Below are 27312 nucleotides of genomic sequence, written 5' to 3' on the forward strand. Positions count from 1 at the left end.
GAACACATATCCATTGCTCTAGATTCCAATGGTGATGGCTTTACACCACTCTGGTCAAGCTTGGCATTGAGCTGCAAGGCATTGGAACCTATGAAATAAGGTTCTTATGCCCACTTTTCTTCCAGTGTCAGTGTCACATTCATCAGTGGGCGCTGAAACCACGGATAGACAATGGTGACCCTCTGAAGTTCTTGGATGCCCCATTCTTTGAGCTTGGGTGGTCACCACTTCATTTCTGAGTTGGGTTTTCTCCAAGATGATCAATACGATGGCACTTAAAGGTGACTGGGAACATCTGTGGCAGGACAGACTGGAGTTATTGGTGCAGTTTTCCTATGACAGTGAACTGTTAAAAGTTTATGACCTTTTTTTAAAAATTATTTAACAGTTTTTTATATTAAAGGTTTTTCATGGTGAAGTAATAAACAAGTAACTTCTCAGGTGAATACAAAGTATCATAAACTGAAGGCTTTAAAAGTAACAACTGCAAAAGAAGAAGAAAAAGTTGAGTAAATGATCGGAATAGTTACAGTTATTACATCTACAGCAAATAAGGTACGAAGTATCACTGTACCCCAGCAACATAATATTAACCATTTATAGTAGAAGATAGAAAAAAGGAGTTAAGTAATTGGGTTAATGCAGAATAAACCAGTACCCTGCATAGTCCTCTTAATATCCCACCCCCCAAAAAAAGGAGAAATGGGGTGACATTAATAGTCCTTGGACTTTTAAAGTCCACCTGGTCACTTTTAGGTCCACTATTCTGTGCTGATAAATATCTCAGTATATCTTTGTAGCGGTCAGAGCTCTGCTTTTCTTAGGGTATGTTCACACGGCCGTAAATGCCTCAAAAAACGGCTAAAAATACAGAGGCTGAACGCCTCCAAACATCTGCCCAATGGGAAAAACGGCGTTTCGTTCCCACGCGGCACTTTTTATGCGGCCGTTTGTAAAAACGGCGTGGAAAAAAACGCCCCGTAAAAAGAAGTGCATGTCACTTCTTGAGTCATTTTTGGAGCCGGTTTTCATTGGGTCAATAGAAAAACAGCTCCAAAAACGTCCATAAAAAACGCATCAAAAAACACCTGATACATAAAGATGGCTGAAAATCAGAGGCTGTTTTCCCTTGAAAACAGCTCCGTATTTTACTGCCGTTTTTTGTTTGCCGTGTGAACATACCCTAATACAGAGCTCCAAATTCCCTACATAGATATAAAGTTAAATAATAAAATGTTGTCTGCCTGCAGCCGCCACTAGGGGGAGCTTATGAGCTCACTGCATACTGTGTTATTATTGAGTTCAAGCTATAAACAGTAGGAAGTAGGCTCCCCCTAGTGGTGACCTCACGCAGACATGATTTTGTCATTTACCGTAACTCGGAAGAATTGATCAACCTTTCTACTTGTTTTCGGGCATATAAAAGTTGCATAAGGACCCAAAAGCCACAATCTGCAGTGAAAATTGCTACTTTTGGCCTTATGACGCCACCCTTGTCACTTTTGTGGATAGGGTATGCGGTTTCACTAAAGGGGTTGCCATAGCGGCTCAACAAATTTATTATAATTTACGGTAGAAAACTGTCATAAATGATAGTGGAAAGCTCATACAACGTACTGACGCCGAGTAGAGTCACAACCTTTTATGTAACGCAGCACATCAAAGCCATACACACACATATACGCACGTATACTGCACTCTGTCTTCTATTCACTTCCTTTAATGTCGCTATAGGGTTTTTCTTTTGTGTGTTTTCCATTCACCTTGTTGAGTCCAAATATTACATCTATTTGTCCTCCCCTAAAGATGAGTGGACGTCGAGGTTCTCACATTGGAAGTCTACACCCCCCCTCTCATCAGTATTCAGCCTCGGTGCTGCATCACTAATCGGTGTCAGGGTGGCTCTGGTTATTTCTCGTCAGTCAAAGAAAAGAAAATCTCATAAAAATCAATAAGGCTTAAATCAATTTTATGTTCAGCAGCTCCTCTATGAGGTCTCATTGCTTGTCGCAGGCAGGAATATCAGATGTGTTTTCTGTCTGATGCTAGAGGAGAAGCTGAGAAATGTAGAATGATGTAGTGCGGGTTTTATATACTGCCTGACTATGGACAATGACTGCCTAACTATGGACAATGACTACCTGACTATGGACAATGACTGCTTGACTATGGACAATGACTGCCTGACTATGGACAATGACTGCCTAACTATGGACAATGACTACCTGACTATGGACAATGACTGCCTGACTATGGACAATGACTGCCTGACTATGGACAGCGAATGCCTGACTATGGACAGCGACTGCCTAACTATGGACAATGACTGCCTAACTATGGACAATGACTGCCTTACTATGGACGATGACCGCCTGACTATGGACAATGACTGCCTGACTATGGACAATGACTGCCTGACTATGGACAATGACTGCCTGACTATGGACAATGACCGCCTGACTATGGACAATAACTGCCTGACTATGGACAATGACTGCCTGACTATGGACAATGACTACCTGACTATGGACAATGACTGCCTGACTATGGACAATGACTGCCTGACTATGGACAGCGAATGCCTGACTATGGACAGCGACTGCCTAACTATGGACAATGACTGCCTGACTATGGACAATGACCGCCTGACTATGGACAATGACTGCCTGACTATGGACAATGACTGCCTGACTATGGACGATGACCGCCTGACTATGGACAATGACTGCCTGACTATGGACAATGACCGCCTGACTATGGACAATGACTGCCTGACTATGGACAGCGACTGCCTAACTATGGACAATGACCGCCTGACTATGGACAATGACTGCCTAACTATGGACAATGACTGCCTGACTATGGACAGTGACTGCCTAACTATGGACAATGACCGCCTGACTATGGACAATGACCGCCTAACTATGGACAGTGACTGCCTAACTATGGACAATGACTGCCTGACTATGGACAATGACCGCCTGACTATGGACAATGACCGCCTGACTATGGACAATGACTGCCTGACTATGTACAATGACCGCCTGACTATGGACAATGACCGCCTGACTAAGGACAATGACCGCCTGACTATGGACAATGACCACCTGACTATGGACAATGACCGCCTGACTATGGACAATGACTGCCTGACTATGGACAATGACTGCCTGACTATGGACAGCGACTGCCTAACTATGGACAATGACCGCCTGACTATGGACAATGACCACCTGACTATGGACAATGACCGCCTGACTATGGACAATGACTGCCTGACTATGGACAATGACTGCCTGACTATGGACAGCGACTGCCTAACTATGGACAATGACTGCCTGACTATGGACAATGACCGCCTGACTATGGACAATGACTGCCTGACTATGGACAGCGACTGCCTAACTATGGACAATGACTGCCTGACTATGGACAATGACCGCCTGACTATGGACAATGACCGCCTGACTATGGACAATGACCGCCTGACTATGGACAATTACTGCCTGACTATGGACGATGACTGCCTGACTATGGACAATGACTGCCTAACTATGGACAGTGACTGCCTAACTATGGACAATGACTGCCTGACTATGGACAATGACTGCCTAAATATGGAAAATGACTGCCTGACTATGGACAATGACTGCCTAAATATGGAAAATGACTGCCTGACTATGGACAATGACTGCCTGACTATGGAAAATGACTACCTGACTATGGACGATGACTGCCTGAGTATGGATGATGACTGTCTGACTATGGACAATGACTACCTGACTATGGACGGTGACTACCTTACTATGGACGATGACCGCCTGACTATGGACAATGACCGCCTGACTATGGACAATGACTGTCTGACTATAGACAATGACTGCCTGACTATGGACAATGACTGCCTGACTATGGACAATGACTGCCTGACTATAGACAATGACTACTTGACTATGGACGATGAGAGTGACGGATGTGTTAGGTCCATTCATTTGCAGTAGATACTTGAGTATAAGTATAAAGTCAGGCACTGAAATACATAAAAGGACTTAACTCGCCCTTCTCGACTCATGACGTTATAGTATGGGTCATTCCTTCTATCATATTATTACGTTATGGTGATGGTGCTCGCATCATTATTAGCGGTGCCGACTGTAACCAATAGTTAACATCTCTCCCTGTGACGCGGCCAATAGCGACCGTGCCATTTATGTGGTTTCCCCGTCACCCCATCAGTGTCCCTGTGATTGTAGGGTGCCGATGGGTTGTCAAGGTTGCCAGGAACCTAACAAAGACCTCCACACGGTGAACGGCGCAAAAAAAATTCCCAAAAACAATGGTGTAATAACTATTTATTTCCATTAGCGCACCCTTAAAAAAAATGTTTCGAAGTTAAGCAATGCGTTATATGTACCCCAAAATGGTACCATTAAACGACATCAATGGAAAAATAAAAAAGTTAGGGCTCTCAGAATGTGACGACACAATAACATTTTTATTTTTGCATTTTGCAAAAATGCTTTCATTGGGCAAATATAGTAAAATAATAAAACAAAATCGACATATATACATATCTGATATCGGAATAAACGTAACGACCCGTAGAATAAGGTTGAAATGTTATTTATCCCGTATGATGAACAGCATGAAAAAATAAAACAAAACAAAAGAAACTATGGCGAAATTGCTGTTTCTTCGCCCCAAATTTTTTCAAAAGTTAACCAATGAGTTATAGGTACGGCAAAATTGTAACCATTGAGAGATATCACTCATCCCACAAAAACCAAACCCTCATGCGGCGACGTCGTTGAAAAGATAAAAAAGTTATGGCTTTTGAAATGCGACAATGAAAAAACCAAAGAAAAGGGCTGAGCTGCAATACCAGGCACAGCCTATGGACAGGAGTGAAGCTGTTTTAGGAAAAAAGCTGTTTGTTTTTTCATACAATTTGTTTCAATAAAACGTCAACATTGACTCTCCTACAGTCCTACCCCTCTGCCCTGATCCACACTAGATATAAAAAAACATGCCCATCTTTGCCTTCAAAAGTGCAGGGGTGGTAGTTTTGGAGAGCCAGAATGTATATTGAATAAAAGTTAAGGGGGTTGTACAGGATTAGAAAAACATAGCTGCTTTCTTCCAGAAACAGCTCCACACCTGTCCATGGGTTATGTCTGGTAATGCAGCTCAGCTCCATTAAAGTAAATGTGGCTGAGCTGCAATTCCACACACAACCTGTGGACAGGTGTGGTGCTGTTTCCAAAAGAGAGCAGCCATGCAGTATAAATGAGATAAGGTAATGTTCTTGTCATACTCTCCTTGATCTTTGTCAATAAGAACATTCCAGTTCCCATTCTGAGACTAAAAACCTATGACTTCTCACAGCTGATGGTTTGCTACAATTGTATCCAGTCAACAGAATCCTCTGCCACCTAAAGAATTTGGAACTCAGACTGATATATTTTACCTGCACTGATACATTGTAGCAAAATACCAGGATAAAAGAGCGATTTGCACTGCTGATGCATTTAGCTCAAAGAAGCTACAACTGTAACAAACACTCAGCTGTGAGAAATAGAATATATACTACACAGATTTTTGGCCTCTGGGTGTAAACAAATATTCTTTCCATTCACTGACAGCAACCAGAAATTGTGAAAATAGTTTATACTTTGTGACCCCTATGGATTGTTTAAATGAAGGGTCTGCAGAGCATTGCGCCCCATTGGCTGATCTTGGCTTCATTCGGGACAGGGCCCTACAGACTATAGTGATATTATAGTGACATTTGAGGGAATTGCTAGTTAAGCAGTTACCCCAGATAATAAAGGGACGTCCCTTTAAATCCTTTGCATATTATCGCCCTTTATGTTCATGCAGCAAGTAGATTCCACAAATAACTTGGATGTAAGTCCCGGCTGTAGGAACGTTTCCATGGTCTGGGGTTCTGATCTTCCAGAGTAAATAATCTATATGGCACCAGAGTCTTGGCCCCTACAAAGGCCTGAGAGCGGCTCAGTATATTTATCAAGCACTTGCAGAATATTTTTCTTTTTTATTATCACTACATTAGTCGGGGAACATCATAAATCATCCTTTATGAAGAATATTAGGAATGCGATGACTGACACTTTGTATGTTCAGAGCTGCCGGCGCTTTAACCGCCAAATAATATGAAATGAATACAAACAGCAGCGGTTTGGAGGGAGCAGCGCTGGCAGCACTGCCTGATCCTGGCCCGTAATATGCCAGCCAGTCCACACCTCCTGTAAATGGGGAGAGCTGGATAACATCTGCCTGCCAGGCTCATGGTACCTGCGGTATTCTGCAGTGGGCATTACCATGTGATGTACCTGTAACACACACCTGCCATGAATAGCCAAAAAATACACCCTTTGGTATCAGTGAAGTCACTCCTGTACATTATAACTTTGATGAGCAGTGATCTAGGGGATGTTACTCCTGTACAATATATGTTGTCAGCAATGATGTCATCAGTGATGTCACTCCTGCATATCATGGCCTATTTAGATGTACAGTGATCTTATCAGCGATGTGATTCCTGTGCTTTATAACATATTTTGTCAGCAGTGATGACTTATATGAGGTCACGACCACACGTTATAACTTATATTCGGTTAGTAGGGATCTAGGATCTTTTCAGTGGTGCCATTCCTTTACATTGTAACTGATATTTTGTCAGCAGTGATATCATCAGTGACATTCTTAGGCCTCATTTACACGAGCGTGTGCGTTTTGCGCACGCAAAAAAACGCAGCGTTTTGCGTGCGCAAAAGGCACTTGACAGCTCCGTGTGTCATCAGTGTATGATGCGCGGCTGCGTGATTTTCGCACAGCCACCATCATAGAGATGAGGCTAGTCGACGTCAGTCACTGTCCAGGGTGCTGAACCAGTTTAACTCTTTCAGCACCCTGGACAGTGACTGTCTCCTGACGTCGCGTACTGGAAAATTTTTTGCCGGGTTCGGTCAAAACGAGTTCGGCCGAACCCGGTGAAGTTCGGTTCGCTTATCTCTAAGACACTCCGTTTGGATGTTTGTAAACAGAAAAGCACGTGGTGCTTTTCTGTTTACATTCAGAGTTTGACAGATCTTGCGCGAACGCCGTTCGCACGGAAGTGCTTCTGTGAGACCTTCGTGGTTTTCACGCACCCATTGACTTCAATGGGTGCGTGATGCGTGAAAAACGCAGAAATTTAGAACATGTCGTGAGTTTTTTTCAGCGCACTCACGCTGAGCAAAACTCACGGACTGTCTGCATGCCCCCATAGACTTGTATAGGTCCGTGCGACCCGCGTGAAAAGCACGCGCGTCGCACGGACGTATATCACGTTCGTGTAAATGAGGCCTTACTGTGTCATTATAACTTATCCTAGATGAGCAGCAATCTTGTCAGTGATGTCACTCCTGTGCATTCTAAATGATATTTTGTCAGCTGTGATGTAATCAGTCAGGTCGCTCCTGTACATTATACCTTATATTTAGAAAGCATGGAACTTATCAGTGATGTCACTTTTGTACATTGTAATTTATATGTTGTCAGCAGAAATTACATCAGTGAGGTAACTCCTGTACTTGATAACTTTATAACTATTTTTTTAAGCAATGATGTCATCAGTAAGATCACTATTGAACATTATATCTTCTGTAAGTTGTACCTTATATGTGAAGAGCAGTTATCACATCAGTGATGTAACTCCTGTACATTATAACTTTTATGTCGTCAGCAATGATGTCATCAGTAAGATCACTATTGAACATTATAACTTATATCTCCTGTAAGTTATACCTTATATATGAAGAGCAGTTATCCTATCAGTGATGTAACTCCTGTCAGCAGTGATGTCATCAGTGAGTTTCCTCCTGTGTTTTATGTTTAAAAAATCCCTGGTTGTCACTCATCAGTGAGTGGGAAGGAAAATCTCCTAATTTAGATTTAAAAAAAATAAAAAACCCTCCCAGACTAGGAGATACTTACAATTTCAGGACCACGAATAATCAATCCTAATACCACGTCTACACATGGATGCTGATTAGAATGGAATTCCCCTTTAATCATGATGATAGAATAATCCCCACTGATGTATTATATCCCCTGTGAGCTGCAACCATCAGTCTCCAGTCATCATCTGGAATGAGCTGAATATCAGAAACTGTCAATCACAAACCCACCAATCTGGGTCAGGAAGTGTTGACCATTGCCGGCGGAGAGCAGATGACATCATCAGAGAAAGAAACATGTTGCGATTTAACCCCTTTGTAACGAGTATTCCTCAGTCATATCCCTAGGTGACTCTTTTCCGCAGAAACCCTCAATCACAGACTTGTTATTTGGCAGTGAATAGACCAGGTTGAAAGCCCTTTGATCTACAAGTTCCGCAATGTTTTTGCTGTGTTCAGGCCTCTGTCTGCTATTTAATATGGGTGAGGCTCCGTGTGAGGGATTCAAATCATCTTGTCAGTGCAGAGGCACCCAAAAAATGAATTTTACTTAGATAGAAGCTGGATTTCGTCTCATACCAGACCAAACTTATCATACGACTAGAATTATACCTAATATTATATGAATTCGTTTTTGGAAGTTGAATATCCTTAACCCCCGAAAGGGTAATTCTCATGTAAGACATTTATGTCATATCTCCATGGAACATTCTGTTCCCGCGTGTGCGGCTGTTTCTGTAGCTCCTATAGAAGTGAACGGGAAAGATCTGGGCACCTGCGCTGCCACCTCTCTATTCATTCTCCATCTAGATATGGCTGCCGACGGCCACCTCACCTGGCAGGACGGGGAAAGGGGACCCCCGTTCTAGTTATAAATCTTGTCCTAGGACTAAAAACCCGCAACTATCAGACATTTATGGCACATCCCATGAATTTACCATAAATCTCTTACAAAGGAATAACACTTAAGGGCTAAAGGGAATGCGTCATCAGAAAATGACCTATTGTTTAAATCAGGTTTTTATTAGAAACATAACTTTTTTATTTTCTTATTCTTTTAATGTAACTACAGAAAAAATCCTGAAATATTGTAGTTTTCACACTGGTCACTAAAGCACAGATGCAATAGGCTGACACTTCCTGTTTTCTGTAACTTACTTGTCAGCTTTGCTGTATAGACTGGGCAGGATGAGCAGAGTCATCTCATCATTAGAGGTTGGGTAAATTAATGATCGCTCTATTGTAATGATTGGAGGCCCAGATAAGGCAGAATAGTAACAATATACACTATACACACACAGATAAGGCTCTGCATGAAGCTCACCTGTCCCTCCCTAGTCTCTGGGGGAGGGGCTGCACTCCATCACTTCCTGAAGACGGTAATAATCCATGACATTACTCTGTCAATTATTTCTTATTCATTGCAACTGCCATAAAACACACCCACACCCTGCTCCACTGTCTATACAGATAATGCAGGAAGCAAGTATGCATTTGCAATATGGCCGACCCCAGAAAAGTATTTAAAAATAAAAAATAGCTACAACAGAAAAAAACCTTTGTTTTTTCATTTCAATTTTTTCATCCTCCCATTCCAAGAGTCATAACTTTTTTATTTTTCCGTCAACATAGTAGCAGCAGCATGAGGGCTTGAGTTTTGTGGAACGAGTTGTATTTTTTAATGGCATCATTTAATGTTTAAAAATATTTTTGTGGGGTGGAATGGAAAGAAACACAGCAATTCCTCTGTAGTTTTTTGGTTTTATTTTTATAACGTTCACCGTACGGTAAAAATTACATGTGAACCATTACGGTGATACAAAAATGATATGGGTTTGTTAAAAAAAATAGTTTTGTGTAGCCATATTCTCAGGCCCATAACTTTTTTCTTTTTCTGTCGCGCGGTGTAGGATACATATGACTTTTTAATCACCTTTTATTAAAAATTTTTGGAGGCAAGGTAGCCAGAAAACAGCAACTCCGGCATGGTTTTTTTACGCCGTTATCGTGCCGGATAAATAACATTATATTTTGATAGTTCGGATCATTACTGACGCAGAATATCACTTATATATTTGTATTATTGTTTCCTTTATTTTTTGTAAGAAATGGGAAAAGGGGATTTTTTTAAGTTTTGATTTTTATATATTTTCTAAAACGTTATTACAGTTTTTTTTTGTTTTTTTTAGTTTAGTTGGACTTAAACATGCGATTGTTTGTTTGCTTGTACTGTACATAGCTATACTTATGTATTGCAGTGTATTGTCTTTTTGACATTCCTATTTAGCCCTGCCTCTGTACATATATGATGGATGTCATAGGGGTTAATAAATCTGGCGCGTTTTATGACTCTAAACCATGCCCCCTTTTCTAGACTATCTATCTATCTATCTATCTATCTATCTATCTATCTATCTATCTATCTATCTATCTATCTATCTATCTCATATCTATCTATCTATCTATCTATCTATCTATCTATCTATCTATCTATCTATCTATCTATCTATCTATCTATCTATCTATCTATCTATCTATCTATCTATCTATCTATCTCATATCTATCTATCTATCTATCTATCTATCTATCTATCTATCTATCTATCTATCTATCTATCTATCTATCTATCTATCTATCTATCTATCTATCTATCTATCTATCTATCTATCTATCTATCTATCATCTATCTATCCATCCATCCATCCATCCATCCATCCTGCGAAATGACCTTTCGGCACCCCATCATTAAATAAATTCCCCATAAAAAAACTATAATGCCCCTTTAATGCTCCCATACAGTATAATAATAATAATAATAATAATAATAATATTTAATAATGTACTATATTACAACCCCTTCAAGCACACAGTATTTTGTTCTCTAATTGCGCCCACAGTATTATGCCACCTGTAGTACCCCTACACAGTATAATGTCCGCTTAGTGGCCCCCACGCAGTATAGTGCCCCCCTGTAGACAGTGCCATAATCCCCCACCACCCCCTTGTAGATTGTGCCATAATCCCCCACCTCGCCTTGTAGACAGTGCCTCCAAAGAAAAGCAAAAATTGTACTCACCTAGGCCCCGTTCCCACGACAAACTGAGCTGCTCCACGACAGGATCCTTGCGTAGGCCGGCGCGATCCTGTAGCCTAGTACAAAGTTTCCCAACCTTTTCGGACTCGAGGCAGCACTGGAAAAATAACGTTTCCTCAGGGCCCCCCTACCAAAAATTGTTTCGAGAAAGACAGAAAATGACTAAAAACAAGCATTACACTCTTAGGTTATGTTCACACAGCGTTTTTTGTAAGGTAAAAAAAAATCTGCCTCAAAATTCCTGCGTTGTGTTACCTTTTTTTTTTTTTTACCGTTGAAGCGAATGCAAATGACGCAGGCAAAATAGCACCAAACGAGGAGGTATTTTCTGCCTCCTATTAATTTCAATTGGAGGTCAGCCCACCACTCACAGTAAAATGACCATCAGCCCCCCACTCACAGTAAAATGACTATCAGCACCCCACTCACAGTAACATAACCATCAGTCCCCCAATCACAGTAAAATTACCATCAGCCCCCCACTCACAGTAAAATGACCATCAGCCCCCCACTCACAGTAAAATTACAATCAGCCCCCCCACTCACAGTAAAATGACCATCAGCCCCCCACTCACAGATTCCCCCTGTAGATAGTGCCACACAGCCCCTTGTAGGTAGTGCCACACAGCCCCCTGTAAGTAGTGCCACACAGCCCCCTTGTAGGTAGTGCCACACAGCCCCCTTGTAGGTAGTGCCACACAGCCCCTTGTAGGTAGTGCCACACAGTCCCCCTTGTAGACAGCGCCACATAGTCCCCTTGTAGATAGCGCCACACAGCCCTCTTGTAGATAGCACCACACAGCCCCCTTCTAGATCGCGCCACACAGCCTCCTTGTAGATAGCGCTACACAGCCCTCTTGTAGATAGCGCCACACAGCCCTCTTGTAGATCGCGCCACACAGCCCCCTTGTAGATAGCGCCACACAGCCCCCTTGTAGATAGCGCCACACAGCCTCCTTGTAGATAGTGCCACACAGCCCGCTTGTAGATAGTGCCACACAGCCCCCTTGTAGATCGCGCCACACAGCCCCCTTGTAGATAGCGCCACACAGCCCCCTTGTAGATAGCGCCACACAGCCTCCTTGTAGATAGTGCCACACAGCCCGCTTGTAGATAGTGCCACACAGCCCCCTTGTAGATAGTGCCACACAGCCCCCTGGTAGGTATTGCCACACAGCACCCTGGTAGGTAGTGTCACACAGCCCCCTGGTAGGGAGAGCCACACAGCCCCCTGGTAGGTAGTGCCACACAGCCTCCTGGTAGGTGGTGCCACACAGCCCCCTGGTAGGTAGTGCCACACAGTCCCCTTGTAGGTAGTGCCACACAGCCCCCTTGTAGGTGGTGCCACACAGCCCACTTTTTGGTAGTGCCACACAGCCCACAGCCTCCTTGTAGGTAGTGCCACACAGCCCACAGCCCCTTTGTAGATAGCAACCCCCCCTTCCTGTAAATAGCGCTACTGTAGCTCCCTGAAGGAGCGGAATGCCCGTGGGGCCGGGGATTCCGCACCTGGAGCACTCCGCTTGATTTCTCTGTCTATATATGGACAGTGACATCAGGGGATACTCCTGACGCTGTGACCAGGGATTCCACTCCAGGAGAAGCTCCTGTCGTCTGTGTCCATTTATGGACATATATGGACAGAGACATCAAGCGGAGCGCTCTAGGTGCGGAATCCCCGGCCACACGGGGATTCTGCTCCTTCAGGGAGCTACAGTGGCGCTAGTAGATATCTATCTTATCTATCTATCTATCTATCTATCTATCTATCTATCTATCTATCTATCTATCTATCTATCTATCTATCTATCTATCTATCTATCTATCTATCTACCTACCTACCTACCTATCTATCTATCTATCTATCTATCTATCTATCTATCTATCTATCTATCTATCTATCTCTGTTCTGAAAAAAATAACATACCATAGTTTGTTTTCTAGTTTGTATCCAGCTTTGCAGCTGAGGTTTTGGATCTGCTGCCTCAAAGGGAGTAATTCAATATGCTTTAAAGCAGCAGAGAGCTCCCTTTCATGTCATCTTGGGAATCGAGCCCTGTCAATAAGAGATGCCGCTGAGAACTATGAGGATGAGCAGATTGCAATCATATGTATCAAAAGAGGTCATAATTGTTTTTATGTAGAAATTATGTCAGTCGTATTTGTCCACGTATCCCTTAGTATATAAGCCACACAGAAGTTGTCTTTATATATCTCTCTCTCAAATCTATCTATCTATCTATCTATCTATCTATCTATCTATCTATCTATCTATCTATCTATCTATCTATCTATCTATCTATCTATCTATCTATCTATCTATCTATCTATCTATCTATCTATCTCATATCTATCTATCTAAGGAAGAGTGGACACAGGAGACAGCAGGTTTACTATGATTTTTTTGGGGTCTTGTTCTTTAAACAAAGCTAATCATTGCATGATGAAAAGTTTTACAACTTGCTGGCTGTCAGTGCAGGGTCAGCAGAATCATCTTATCATCATTTGAGGGCAGGGTCAGCAGAGTCATCTTATGACCATAAAAGGGCAGGGTCAGTAGTGTAATCTCAATATTATTTAAGGGCAGAGTCAGCATAGTCAGCTCATCAACATTAGAGGGCAGGGTCAGCAGAGTCATCTCATTGGCGGTGAAATCAATGACAGACCACAGCTCTATAGTACCGCTGGAGACCTATATATGACAGAATAGCAACAATATACTATATAGACAAGGATACGGCTTTGTTTGTAGCTCCCTTGCCCCTCTCTGGTCTTTGGGGGAGGGGCTGAAGTCCATCACCTTCTGGAGTCTATTATTCTTGGGACACTTTTCTTTTAATTTACTCCTATTCATTGCTGCTATATACATAATACAGAAAGAAGGAGTGTGTATCCAATGTGCCCCACCTCCGGGGAAGTTTTAAAAAAATAAAATAAAAATAACTGCATTAAAAAGATACTAAACATGTTATACAGGATACAATTTAGTTAGAATCAGATTTTTCCTCTTTGTCTTTTTTACGCTTTCTGACAATTTGACACTGTTATTAGTGCTAATTTGTGGTTTCTTACAAAATGATCATTTACAAAAATTTTTTATTTACATTTTTGAAAGCGACATCACGCTTGAAGCCACAAGTACAATCCAGGGCTTAAGACGCTCCTGCTGTTTGCTATAAGTCGATGGCATATATTATAGCCTATATTATTTTTCTAGCGAGTCCCGCGATCCGTGATAGGCGCAATGCAAACACTGTGCAATTATATGAACCCTGCTTTGATCTCAGAAGGACGCTCGCTGCAGAAATCAGGTCATCACACTGATAGGCAGGGTTGTATAAAAAGTCTTTGTGCCAGGTGGCCGGCTGGACATAGCAATGGGAAGAAATACATTAGGATAATTTACAGCTTTCTTTGATTTTTTTTGTCCAGCGTGTAATGACCTTCTATTTCATTCCCCATTACTTGGTATGAGCTGCTATTAAAATGTCTACCCAATGAGCCTCTGCACTATACAATGCTTACATCAATTCATAGGCTTATTTCTGGTATCCGGTATTGTGATGTGCTCATGTCTTATATAATACAGCTTAATTTTTGGGTACGGAACCAAAATTAATGCACCAAAGAACCCTAGGATCTAGAATTGGGGAGTCGGGGTGTTGCGGCCATAATACTGACCCTAAAATGGGGTTGGCCCTTGAAACACACAAGCGTATACCTGTGTATGCAGAATACGGATCCACAATACTGATTATATAGCACCCAGATAGCAACATCCCTATAGATCCGTAATATTGATGGGTTGTCCTCTCAGGAGGAACCAGAAATACTTAATGGGGTCGTCTAGGATTGGAAAAATATGGGTGCTTTATTCCAGAAATAGCAACACACCTGTCCATTGATTTTGTCTGGAATTGCAGTCCAGCTCCTTGGAGCTGAGCGACAATACGTTATACAAGCCATGGAGAGGGGTTGGGTTTTTATTGGAAAAACAGCTACGCTTTTCTAATCCTGTACAAACCGTGCACGCAAGCGTATATGGGATCCGTAATATACTGTTCTATGAAAAGGTCTATTACTTCGGATGTGCGCTTACACAACATGGCGCCGACTCAGGAGCTGCGCCCGCACCATATACAGCGGGTGCTGGCTGTTTCAAACAGAAGACACCCGTCTGTAATGACTAAGATGAGAGAGAAGTCTGATCCTGGCCATTTAACCCCTTAGAAGCCGAAGCCAAAGTCCTTTAGGGGAATAAAAAAAAAGTACAAAATAATGTTTAATTACATTTTTAAAAATATAAAAAAAAACTTGAAAATGTAAAAAAAATAACCTTTTCCCATTTTTCACCCAAAAATATGCAAGCAGTAAAAAAAGTAAATGTGAATGTGGTAGGAATTAAAAAAAAATGTACAATTCAAGCATTGCTGTTCTTTTGGTCACCTCACTTCCCACAAAAAATGGAATAAAAGTGATCAAAAATTTGTCTACGTCTCCAAGGGGTTAACATTGGTCTCACACTATGGACCATGTAAATATAGGTGGAACATGGATGAAAAATATGCTTGTGTGAAAATGGAGATTCCTTGGGCCATATCAGCAGAACTTGGTTTAGGCTGGTGGCACACATACAGCACGAAGGAGATAGAGTTCACATTGGACCTTCTAGGATGCCATATAGGGGTCATTAAGTAGGCATTGCCCACCCCTATATAACATTATAGAAGGTTCAACGTCTACTAGGCACCGAGGTTTTGATCATATAGACTAATATAGAAGGCCACTTTTCAATGTTGCAAAAACAGCAGTGTTGAAAGTGAGTGTATTGAAGATGGGTGGGGTGGGTTGTTTAGATAAATATGGTTATCTTGGGTGTACTGATAATATAAGCCATTTCCTGAGTCAGATGAGTTCCCGGTCTTCATGGCCATATAGTGAGAGACCTATACATGCCCTCCTGGATCTCAGAATCATTGAACATCAGTGGTGGAGACAATGGACCATGTAAGGGTAAAGGTCCTCTTACACCAGCCAATATAGGCCGTGAAAACGAGCGCCGATCAACAAGACAGTTTGTTGATCGGCGCTCGTTTGCTCCTTTCATTAGGAGCAATCATTGGTTACTACGATCGATCGTCAACATACATTTCCATCATGTCGGCAGGACATCTCCATATTTACACAGTGAGATGTGCTGCCGACAACAATAATATTTATTGCTGCATAAATGAGCAGATCAACTCGTGATAACAAACGGCAATGATCGGGAATGAGCGTTCATATGAACCCTCGTTTGCCCGATGATTGCCCCATGTAAAAGGACCTTTAGAATAACCTCCATTGTTTTCACTGTAGCAGGTTGACAGTGTCTGGTGGGAGTTGTTGAAGTTTTGCAACAGCTAAGGAGCTAAATCTTCTATATTTTTGAGATTTTGGTTGCAAAAGATCTGACTACCTTAATTATTGTGGATTAAGGTATCTGCCTGGTTGGAATACAGCTAGATATGGAACAAAACGGTTTTGGTGGGATGAAAAATAGGGGTAAAGACGGCCCATCCTCCATTCAAAGAAGTTGTCAGAGATTAGAAAAAAGGTCTGCTTTTTTTTTTCCTCCAGTAACAGCGCCACTCTTGTCCATAGGCTATTACTGGAATTGCAGCTCAGTCTTATTCCATTGGCACAGCTCCAGGAGAAGAGTGGCAGAAGCTTTTTTCGAATCTCATACAATGTCTATAAGGGGGTTTTCTCAAGAAGACAACCCCTTTCTACATCCCTTATTGGAACATATTGGGGGTACAATGCTCAGGAGTCAGGACACCCTTGTATTAGCCAATAACAAAGTGTGACCCCTGCTCTGGTAGACCTTGTCAGTCAGCATATTACGTGGTTGACCATTTGATAAGCCAACCTCTTTAATGTGTAGAAGCCATATGTGTAAAGGGAATAAACTCTATTAAGAGCCATGTATTCATTAGTAGCATTGCCTTTGCCCATCACATTGTATTAATGGTTCTAATATACATTTTATATAATGTTGGGGTCCATGCCCAATTATAGCCCATATAGTAGCCAATTATTTCCATTTGTCACAAGAAATTGCCACCAATTGTATAGCATACTTGATTGACTACAAAATAATGGTACTTTTTGAGGAGACACCTCCATTGCCATCCATAGGTCACCCATGATGCTATTATTATACTAGTTCTGTATTTTACATAGATACAGGATCGTCTACTACAGAGCTAGCTAATGTCTAATCATATTTTGTAGTAAAGAATTACACGGAAATTACTATATTACAGAGATGTTCCCTAATAGCCATAAATAACTCAGAGGTCACACATTGAACATGTATAATCCCAATTGCCGGTTATATATAACTTACACTCAATAGCCAGAGATGTACTGAGGGTATATACCCTCATAACTTTATAGATTGTACGGAGATACACCGACTGCCTGCCATACACCAACAATCACATAGACAACTTCTTGTTGGCTAGGATACCCTATTCTTGTTAGGACCTATAGCAGCGGCCCACCAGAGTACCAATGGACCCTACCGTGGGCCAAGGTTATCATGTAGTAATAGGTCCTGAAGTTTAACTTAATGCTTGGGACTACCCCGGGCTCATCAATGCAATGATGACAACATTGTCTAGGATATAGTTAAAAGTAGACATGCAGATGTTCTGTACAGATTGATGGTGGGCCCACAGGACCATTTCCTCCAGTGGGCCCAAGGTACTCCAGTCCAACACTGACTGTGAAACTTCAACCCCCAAGTTTCCCTGACAGCTACTCTTCTCATCTACATGATGTCCAATATTTCAATCCTTCTGGTGTTGGTCACTTTACCCAATATGTGATAAATTCTCATAGCACTCAACCACCAGGTGATGATGATGTGGATGTGCCACTATTTGATATATCTTCATGTGTTTGATCAAACCACATGAGTAGTAGAATTGTTACCTTGTAGGGTCAATTATTTACAACAAAGAATTCATCAGTTAGGAAATAATGGAAGAACAAGGGTGAAGGTCCTGGAGAAGATCCTCAACTATAATGACATGTCTATAAAAATAGAGATCAGAAATGTCCAAGCTATGATGGTTTGTCCGTGGCTCTTTGTGGATACGAAAGATGGACAATAAGGAAGCAGGACAGGAATATTATTGATGTGATTGAACATTGTAGAACATTGGTGTTGGTGAAGACTTTAGGGAATCTAATGGACATCAAGAAAAGCAAATGGATTCTTGACCAAATCAAGCCGGAACTTCTTGAAACCCAAATGACCAGACATTTAGGGTTTGAGAAGTTTTTAGATGTATAAGAAGAATATCCAGTTTATTGGAATAGACCATTATGCTTTGAAGTGTTGAAGGGAAAAGAGGAAAAGGACAACCAGCAAATATGGGGTCCCTTCTGATGGTGGACAGCACCACCACACCCCTAACCACCTGGGACAGGACGGTCCGGTACTTATGTGCCCTTTAATCCTTTCCTCGATCTTTGGGTTAAATTCGCACACCTTTGTTTGCTTACATCATAGGGCATTCGAAGAGCGTATCCCTCATTACACATTAAAATAATGGATGCAGCCAACCTCGGCTGGGCTATCTCTTTGTAGGGGCCCCATAGCAGCCGCATTGGCTGCCCCTGTGGTATGTACGCCCTTGCATAATCATTATGAAGCCCGTAGACCAGAATAGAAGACATTCCAGCGATACACCATTCTTGGTGGTTACCAGGAGTCCGTACACATACTAATAATACCCATAACCATAATTTTATTGTTTTTATTATTACTGTAAGTTATTTTTATGGCAGAACAATACCCAACACAACTACACTAATAGTTAGTAGCCAAAGCATTGGGCCTCTGTGCCAGAACATCTGAACTGGCTTCTCTGCAGGCAACAGCCCCATTATTCTTGAGTCCAGACTTGTAACCATCTTTTTATTAGTCTTGCATATTTCATGGTTCGTTACTTACAAATTTCCATCAAGGTTTTATACTTTCACGTACTATTGTAGTTCCGGTAAAGTGATTTGTGTCCAACATAACATGCTTATTTCTTGACCCGCGCTGGCTGACCATCATACCATTGTGTGTAATACATACTTTTCTGGTGTCTGCTAACTGAGGCTGTAATTGTCTGAAAGCATACGTTATTATTACTATGATACATGACTCGCCCTGTGCTGGTGCCAAGCGGCGATGAGCAAACTAGGTCAGGTTCATACAAGTTCAGTGGCTCATAGCAGGAAAATGTGCTCAGGTATGATTTCAAGGGAAATCAAATGGATGAATGTGACATTAGTTGTTATTTGCTACAAGAAGACTCGCTGAAAATGACACTGGATTCAATACTAAGAGAAGATATCCATAAAGAAAGGTCCATCTTGTGAAATCAGCAGCGGCACTTTCAAAAGCAAAAAATGCACTGGGCTAATTCTTTGTAGATTTGTGGGGGGCATCTAAAAACTTTCAAGGTAATATAGGAAAGGTTGGGAAGTGGAATGAAAGGGGTATTTTAATGACAGACATTTATAGCATATACATAGGACATGGCCAATGGTGTATTTACCATAGAGGCAGCCCATGCGGCTGCTATGGGGTCCATGGTTAGAGGGGCCCAACCATGGTTGTTCAATGAAGCAGAAGAATATTGGTGGAAAGTTTACGGATTTAACCAGTTTTGATAATCCACACATCTGTGTGTGCGTGGGAGGGGATATTTTGATTTATTATTGTGGCTCCTCCCCTTTGTTTACGCCACTGCTTATAGAGATTCAGTAATTAGTTTGGATTCTGGTAACATAAACTGGGCATTTTTCAGCAAAAAATATTATGAATGTATTATGTATTATGAATTGTGATAAAAAAGTAACCACCAAGTCCTATAACCCCAAGACAGACTATAATCTCTATGGCTATAAATCTGGAATGTAACATAGCTTCAATAATTAATCTTTAATTAATAGTGGATTCATGTCTATAATCAATGTTTTGGAATTTAAATCTTATTAACATTTGGGTTGATTTTGTCTTACAGGTGACCCATTGGGGCTGAATGGCCTTCACACACCAACATTTAGATCTGTGGTTCCTCTCCAATGGTCTTCTAATTCCATTAACAGCTTCCTTCTGGTAAACCAACGATGAATTATCCCCTATCCACAGTCATACCATCCAGGGGTGTAACTATAGTGGTTGCGGTAGGACCCAGGCCCTGGAAGGGCCCAAAAAATTATTCTAGCCCATATAAGGAGACCTGTAAGATGAATGATATGTGATACTTGGGTGATCCTATTACAGGTTTTGCCAAGGGGTCCAGGAGCTTCAAGTTACGCCTCTGACACCATCATAAAAAGCTAGGGCTAAGGCTTCGTCACATCTGCGTCAGGGCTCGGAACGGGGCCCTGACAGACACAAACAGAAACCATAGGTTGCCAATGGTTTCCGTTTGTCTCAGTTGTGAAAGGGTTCCGTCGTTTTGACTAAATCAATACCGTAGACGACTGTGCTACTTATTCCGTCAAAACGACGGAACCCTTACACAACTGAGACAAAACGGAAACCATTCACACCGGATCTGTCACCATTGAAATCAATGGTGATAGAAATGGAAACCTATGTTTTCCGTTTGTGTCTGTCAGCGCTCCGTTACGACGGAAAGCTCAGATGGAACGTTGGAACGGAGCCCTGATGCAGATGTGAACGAAGCCTTAATATGCTATACAGTAGATTGTTGGAGTATTTATCTGGAGGGCAGTATTGATATGATAACATTGGTGGCTTGCATTTTTCCTCCAGTGACAGGCAACCCACTATTGTTCTAGTATGTCCTGGATTGGACTGTCTGGTGATGATACGGCGTAGCCTGAATTCACGGAAAGGCAAATGACTATTACATACATCACAGGCACCAGAATCCTTCACAAACTGGTAGGGTGATGGCTGTAGGGCAATAATAGTACAACTCTTCATATGACTGGGCATATTTGTATGTTAAAGGGAACCTGTCACTGGCATTTCACCTATTAAACCAGCAATACCTGGTGGTAGTGGGTGAAAAATAATTTTTATTTAACCTATAATTATCTTGTAAGTCGGCTCTGTACCTTTAGTAATCCATTCTTTAGAAAAGAGTCATATCTTCGTTTGAAAAGAGTAATATCTTCATTTCTCCAACCTTTCTGAGTTAACCCCGCCTCCTTACTTTTGATTGACAGCTCCTCGCCTCCGCCCCAGCACATGAAATCCTGCGCATCGATGTCCTGTTCTGATGCGTGCGCACAACGGGACACCATAGCAGCGCATGTGCAGTAACTAGATTTGAGGCCCGGGCGAAGCAGGGAAGGGTGTCGGACCATACATGACGGGCGTATGTGCACTATACAACACAAGATTTTGGCATTCAGGGCGGGCCAGTTTTCGGCGGTGGGCGGGCATAAGAAGAGGAACGAACGAGACTGCTGGATTATTGCCATAAAAGGTGCGAAATGTTTGTAGACCGTTATTTACGGTTGGAGGAGGAGTTTAGGAGCGGGGATAACGGCAATGAACTTTTGACAGCAGCGGCCAGCGAGGGGTGAGGAAATGTCAATAGATGAAATGCGTGACAGGTTCCCTTTAAGTAATCATTTTATACATTTTTCACTATGGGTTATCATAAGGGCCAGATTTCCCTCTAGGTCCAGTTGGCAAGGGTGCCTGCTGAAAGGGAAATTCACATATGAATATGCTGTATAGTGTGCATCCATAAGAAAGTTGTGTGTATTTATATGTTAATTAGGCTTACCGTGCTGTGGGAATGAGAGGAGGACATCAAGTGAGGGACAAGGGGAAGGAGCGCACCCCAATATTCTACTTCGCTTTGTAAGAACAAAGATTTTAGAGCCATACATGAGAAGTTGTGGCCTATTTGATGGGTGTAGTCTAAGGTGCTACACAGGGTTATAAGATGTAAATCCTGTACTGGTAATAATAATGAGCATAGTAATAATAAGAATATTTTTGGTAAAAAAAAAAAAAACTTCCATGCTGGTCGATATGGGAGTAAAAGGAATTAGTTTGCACACATGAAAATTTGGAAATAATATTTTTTTATAAATAAAAAAAATAAAAAATCTAAAACATGAAAGAAAATCGTACACAATTTTAAAATTCTACACATAAAATTCATCTTTATTTAATAATAATAAAAAAAAGATTCACACAATCATTCATTCAAATTAAACATGTCAGCCAAAATAGCAAAATGTCCCTGAATCAAGGAGACAAAATATTATATAGTGTGGCATGGTGGCTCAGTGGTTACCAGTGTCGGCTACGTTGTTGGGGTCCAAGGTTCAACCAGAGCATTATCTGCATGGAGATTGTCTGGTCTTTCTCCATTTTCCTTCTTGTTGGTCATTTGACTTTTTATGAGATTGAAAGAGCAGGACATTCAGGTTGTGAGCGCCCCTGCGGACAGGAAGGGATGGGAATAGACAAAAATATTCATCACATTATACAATCTTCTTCAACACAAAGCTACTGCATAAGTGATGGATCTTGACTTTAGGATAAAGACATTTTTTGTTGTTAATTACACCATAAGAAGTTACTTTTGGGTGTATTTGTATCCAGTAATGTAATAAAATACTATGTTTACTATTATAATAAAAAGCAATAAATGGTATGTGTCATTATTTACTTGTCCTGAGGATCAAGGTTAAAGAGGGTGGCCCCATGGATCAGCGGCAGGGTTGGACAGGTCCACCGGAAGAGGAGAGGATCCTCCAATGGGCCAAGACTTTGGTACAATAATGACCCCCTAATACAATAGTTCTCCAAAGGTCCAAGAGAAGACAAACCCCATTTGTAGGTGACTTTGTAACCATTTGTTTGCCACTAGGGTCTATTTCTTATAGGATGATTCACATATTAGACATTATTGACGACATGTCCTGTGTGTACAATGACAACAACAAAGATTGCGATAAAATTAAAAGTAAACATGCACATGTTCAGTATAGATAAAGGGTGGACCTCCACAAAACACTCCTATGGTGGGCTCAAGGAACCACAGTTTGGCTGCATGCTGGGGTCCTGGGTTTCAACCTGATTAGGGCAACACCTGAATGGAATTTATATGCTAACGTGGGTTTACTCCTGGTGCTCCAATTTCTAAAACCTACAATTCTAAAATTATACTGGAAAGTCATAAACTGGGAGAGTCAGTTGGCAAACTGCACTGTGTGAGAAATACCGCCACCCATCACATTCCAACAAAATGAACCAAAACGTGTATACAGGTGCAAGAACGTCTGTGACTGCAAAATAATAGATTACCCAAGAAAATGGTGACAGCGCACTGCGAACACTAATACTAATACTGCCACCTAAACGCTATAAATAAATAAATAAATATGCATTACTGCTAAACCTACTTACAATAGGGAGGTTTAATTAGGGTGTGTGAGGGTATAAGACAACACATGAAAGGGGCCTCATTGTAAATGTCGCTGTAGGGCCCTATCTTCTCTATGTACACCCCTGATGATACAGTATTTGATACCACGTTAGGTAGCAAACGTGTCAGACGTCATGGTTTTAAGAATTTTACATCTTGTCTCGTCTCTACTGAAGAAAATGAATAACTGTGTATACATGACGCTTTGTTATTACAAAGCGTAATAGTGGAAAATGGCTTCTTCCTCACCTTCCAGCAGCCTGTGGTTCCCCATTACTTGCCTGCAGCCTCTCTGTAAATGTTCAGACATCTCCTCAGTCACTAAAAAACTCATCTTCAGTAACATAGTAACTGAAGACACAGAGAGGAGAGGGAGAGGGAGGAGGGGGATGATGGTGCAGTCTCTCTGTCCCAGCCTGTGTACAAGACTCATACTGTGAGAGGGGAGGAGGAGCAGCTCTCACATCCCACCAGGAAGAGTCCGCACACTCATAGGTATAGAGAAAATGTACATTCATAGGGAAAGGGGAGGAAAAGACCCCAGACAAAATAGAAATGGTGCAACCTTGGACCGCAGGCTGGTGTATCTGCTCTCAGATAATCAATTGGAGTTTTTAATGTAATGTGGATCACACCAACAAGATGCAGACATGTTGAGGAACGACGCTAGGGTTAACCTACCAATGTCATGCACCAGTCACATTGGCATGACTGCCTTAAATAATCTTTCCGCTAGGTGTTCTCTAGTTTTCTATAAATAAAGCATAAAGGGGTATTCCGGTTTCAGCAAATAAATGTTATTCTTAGTATAATAAAAAGTTTTCTTACAGTATCTGACAAAAAACCAATTGGGTCATTTTCCACAATATCTTTGTACGTACGACAGAGCCTGTACTGCAGCCCACTGAAGCCCCCATTCACTGCCTTACCTGCTCCTTGCATGCTGCTCTGCCGTGTGCATGAATTCTTGCAATCTTGCAATCATGACAAAAGAGAGATATGCGCTGCTGATGTGTTCAGATCAGATTGTCTAGACTAATACAACTGTAGCAAACACTCAGCTGCGAGAAATATTAGATCAAAACAGGTTTATCAGCCTCCGGATGTCAACAAGAATGCTCCCATTCACTGATAGTAATCAGAGTTCTTGAAATGGTAAGAAATTAAACACAAAGGGAGAAATGTATTAATTCTTCTATGTCAGTTTTCTGGTGTAGAAAAGTGAAAAAATTTCGACTTTTGAGGCTTTTACACAATTTTTGAAATGTGTGCGGAGTTTAGTTGTAGGGTGTGGCCAATCCCGGCCCGACAAAGTCACTATAATTTATGCCAGAAACTGGCGTGAATTATAGCAGATTCTACGGCAGCTCCTAGCTGGCCCAGATTTTACTATGCCAGGGCCCCGTAACATGAAGCTGTAAAAAATCCTTTAAAGGGTTTGTGTTTTGAAGACAACCGCTGTCTATACTCTCTATTAGGACATCTGGACATCAATGAGGGGGGTACCTTGCTCTGGACCCCCCCTCTCTGAGCCAGAACTGAGAGCCGCATTGTATTACATGGACGGCTATTAGTTTGAATGATTGCCATGTAATACTAAATTTCCCCTGTAGTGGCCACTGCTGGGAAAATGTCTGTCTGGCTTGGTCTGGCGGCGATCAACTGATCTCATATGAAAGGGGTTGTCGGTGATGATACAGCCACTTTAGGACAAATCGGATTCTGCAGCACTACAAGACCCAGCAGGTAAAAGCGTGTACACTACTAACAACCTAATAAACGACACCCTTATACCTTTAAATAAATGTGTTTTTTTTTGGGCAAAAACGAATCTCACTAAAGCCGAAAAGTGGACCATAAATTATTTTCGCGCTCACACCTTATTAGAATCAAATATTTACACAAAGAATAACATAATAATTGTTGTAACGACTTTGTCAGCTCCGTACAGTCCACCCTACATAAGAACCTGGAGTAGTTAGCATCGGAAAAGCCTGTCCTATAAACACTTCCTCCGCATCACTCATGCCCTCAGCGGCTCGTTTTGTGTGTTCCTCTTCTTACAATCCCTAATTATGTTCGGTCAACAAGTTTCTTCCATTTTCATCAAAAGATTACCAAACAACTCATTAGTGAAACTTTTCGGGGTATTACGGGGCTTTCCTGGGAAGGTTGTAAGCCGGGCCCATTAATGAGGTGATGTCATACCCCCCAAAAAAATCCCAAATAAATAAACAGGGAAATCACTAGTTTGGCTGATTAAATTAGGTCTGGATATTATAAAGCTGAAGCTAAGACCTGAAATTTCAGGTTTGGAAAATGATAAAGTGTTTTTCTGTGGGGGCGGGGGCGGACAGGAAAAGGCCGTGAGCTACGAGGATATATAACTACATCAATGTCTCAGGAGCGGAGTCAATAGTTTTATACAGAACGTTACCGTCTATTTATTGAAAAAGTACTGGATGTAACAGCAAACAGATGTATGGGAAATGGCCGACATTTATATATTTTTTACTGGATTCTTTGAAGCGATTCCAGTTTAAATATTACTATAGATGATGTGTTTTTAACTTGTTGAGGTCTCAGACTGGATGGAGGTAAGTTTTTTTTGTGTCTATGTCGGTGTAGGGGATACGGAAATAACATTTAAGATATTTTATATTGTATGGATGTGGGAAAATAATAGGATGCAGGTTTATTGTGGTAAATGGGCACTCGCCTGAGGTTTCAGGGAGAAACATTAAAAACAAGCTAAAAAAAAAATAAAAAAATAATTGTGTACATTTTTGTTTCTTTTTGGTTTTTTTGGGGGTTCTGTTCAGTCTGTCTCCCACTGACAACACTATTTGTCTCCTGGTTCAGGCACCTCAGTATTAGAAAAATGAAAGCTGGCTTCTGATGTTATAATGATAAGAAAGAGCTGCCAGAAAGGAGGGAAGGAAGTGTTGTCATAGGGACACACAGAGGAGATCTTATCATAAGTAGTCTGTAATGTCAACTTTTGAAAAAACGAAGTTTTAAAACAAACCTTAAAGTAGAACTTCTAGGAGTTTCTGATTCAAAAAAGCTCCTCGGCCTGTGGAAAGCCCACCACCACCAATGGACCATTTGTAGAGGGCGCCGTAAGTTTTTACAGGACATGAGCAAAGCACCATTGAAGGTAGGTGCCCCTAATTGTTTGAACAGCCCAAGGTATCTAACAGAAGATTAAGGCTAAGTTCAGACTTTGAATTTTGCTGCGGTTTCAAGCTACGGTTCTGCACTATCCAGCTATGGGGGCCAGTGGCCTGCTCGTCAGTCTAAATCTTGGAGATGAGGTCCTAATGGAAGGATATTGATAAATCTGACTAGAATAATGGGTGACTACTCTGGTCTCCGCTGGAGCAAGGAGATTCTGCAGAGTAGCTATCAGACTGCTGTGCGTGTTGCTAGGCAACAGCCTAAACCTATTATGGAACTGCCTAGTAAACAGGGTACCTGAAACAATTATTGATTAGGGACCCTCAAGGACGAAGGCCCTTTTCAGATCACATTCATGCCCTACGTTTATCGAGTACCTCGGGAAATCCCCTGACGTACACGATAAACGTGTCCATAGAGATCCATTGGCCCGACAGAGACCAAAAGAGACAGTTATGTCACTGGAGCTTCCTGAACAGGGCCACAGGAAACACTGCCGTTCTCAGGAGGTGCTCTGCCCAGAGACTCCTGCCATGGGAAGTTCCTGATGTCACTGTCCATATAAGGACAGTGACGTCAGGAGTTTCCCCAGGGCCATTG

General features: G+C 41.7%; 1 long non-coding RNA gene across 1 annotated transcript in view; it reads left to right on the top strand.

The window, feature by feature from the left end:
* The window catches only part of LOC142653058 (uncharacterized), a 58064-nt gene extending 35349 nt beyond the window's left edge, over positions 1–22715 (top strand). The window contains exon 3 of the long non-coding RNA XR_012848033.1: positions 20128–22715. This is a non-coding gene — a long non-coding RNA (uncharacterized LOC142653058). The remainder of the gene's footprint in view (positions 1–20127) is intronic.
* Positions 22716–27312: the final 4597 nt, after the last annotated feature.

This window comes from Rhinoderma darwinii, chromosome 5, assembly GCF_050947455.1.
Source record: "Rhinoderma darwinii isolate aRhiDar2 chromosome 5, aRhiDar2.hap1, whole genome shotgun sequence".
NCBI lineage: Eukaryota > Metazoa > Chordata > Amphibia > Anura > Rhinodermatidae > Rhinoderma > Rhinoderma darwinii.